The 2,072-nt window shown below is 39.4% G+C and overlaps 1 protein-coding gene across 3 annotated transcripts in view; it reads left to right on the forward strand.

Annotated features, from left to right (window-relative positions):
* Positions 1-2,072, forward strand: part of Efcab2 (EF-hand calcium binding domain 2) — a 73,834-nt gene that overhangs the window by 62,274 nt on the left and 9,488 nt on the right. The window lies entirely within an intron of this gene.

Here is a 2,072-nt window from a genome sequence, read left to right on the forward strand (position 1 = left end):
CATGCCTGCAGGTTCACGTGGTTCGTGAGGTACACCCATGCCTGCAGGTTCATGTGGTTCGTGAGGTATACCCATGCCTGCAGGTTCATGTGGTTCGTGAGGTGTACCCATGCCTGCAGGTTCATGTGGTTCGTGAGGTACACCCATGCCTGGAGTCTGTACACAGGGTCCTTTAAGAAAGCGTCTCATTGCACAGCATAGGAGCAGAAGGGTTTGTACTCTGGCAGTGTTACCACCATCACCAACTCTCAGGGTTCACAAAGCAGTCAAGTCCTATCTCCTAAAACTCACACCACTTCATCAGGGACATTACACAGCTCACAGTGGGCCAAATAAAATAGACCTTAAGTGTTCTTGTTATAGACAAAAAGGAAGTCAGCAGGGTGATAAATATGTTAATTATCTGAATTATAGTAATAATCTCACTTTGTATGTATGGCTATCAAAGCATCTATTTGTATTTCATTCTATATGTATAATTTTACTCTATGTATATTAAAGTATTCATCAAATATGTATAATCTTAATTTGTCAATCTTGCCTCAATAAATTATCTAAAGAATTTAAAGCAATAGGAATGCAGGTGAAAATTCTTTTATTATCTTTGCAACTTTCTGTTAAAAACTATCCTAAAAGAAAATTAATTATTTGAATATAAAATAATTTATAATAAAATAGTGCTTGTCACTCATTAAACATTCCATGAATGTTGTATTTAGAATAGTCATGTTTTAAATGTCACTGCTTAGTTATGTTTAGAGAAATATAGATATGGCCTCTAGAGGGCAGTGTTGAGTAATGGAAAGAATTTTACAGTTTCAAAATGGACTAAGATTTAAAATGGACTTAAAAATTATGTGCATGTTCATGTGCATGTATGTGTGATGTGTTTGGGCACATGTTTATGCCATGGTGGACACGTGAAGGTTAGAGGACAACTTTGTGGAGTCTTTTCTTTCTTTCTACCTTTCCTGGGGTTCTGGGACTGAACTCCAGTCACCAGCAAATATTGTTACCCTCAGAGCCCCTTACCAGCTCTTTTCTTACTTTTAAATTGCAAGGTGTATGTCTGCGTGTGTGTGTGTGTGTGTGTGTGTGTGTGTGTATAATTCTTTCTCTTTAAACTGAAGAAAATTTATGTTAGACATGATAACAAAAACTTATAATATCAACAACCCTAGAGATGCTTGGGCAGGAGGATTAAGAGTTTTTTAGAGATTTATTTATTACTATATGTAAGTACATTGCAGTGGCTTTTAGACACCCCAGAAGAGGGCATCTGATCCCATTACAGATGGTTGTGAACCACCATGTGATGTGGTTGCTGGGAATTGAACTAGGACCTTCGGAAAAGCAGGCAGTGCTCTTAACCACTGAGCCATCTCTCCAGCCCAAGGAGGATTAAGAGTTTTAAGGCCAGCCTAGGTAACATAGAAAGACAAGAAAAAAACTTTATACCCTTTTTTGCTATTCTGATTGTTTAGAGCTTGTCTCTAATATTCACCACTAATGTGGTGGTTTGAATAAGAATGGTTCCAATAAGCCCGGCAGTGGTGGTGCATGGCTTTATAATCCCAGCACTTGGGAGGCAGAGGCAGGTGGATTTCTGAGTTTGAGGCCAGCCTTGTCTACAGAGTGAGTTCCAGGACAGCCAGGGCTACACAGAGAAACCCTGTCTCGAAAAAAAGGAATGGTCCCAATAGTTTTATATATGTGAAAGCTTAGTTACTGGGGGCGGGGGGAGGGTGCAACTGTTTGAAAGGATTAGAGAGATTAGGAGGTGTGGCCTTGGAGACAGTATGTCATCGAAGGTGACATGCCAAGCCCAGAGTGTTCTGTCTTTCTCTCTCTCTGCCTATGGATCATGATGTAGCTCTCAGCTACTGTGCCAGTATTTGCCTACATACCGCCCTACTCTCCACCATGATAATAATGGACTAACCTCTGAAACTGTAAACAAGCCTCAATTAAATGCTTTCTTTTTTTTTTTTATATTTTTTTGTTTTTGTTTGTTTGTTTGTTTTTTCAAGACAGGGTTTCTCTGTATAGCTCTGGCTGTCCTGGAACTCACT

This window comes from Mastomys coucha, unplaced genomic scaffold (genome assembly GCF_008632895.1).
Source record: "Mastomys coucha isolate ucsf_1 unplaced genomic scaffold, UCSF_Mcou_1 pScaffold1, whole genome shotgun sequence".
NCBI classification, from domain to species: domain Eukaryota; kingdom Metazoa; phylum Chordata; class Mammalia; order Rodentia; family Muridae; genus Mastomys; species Mastomys coucha.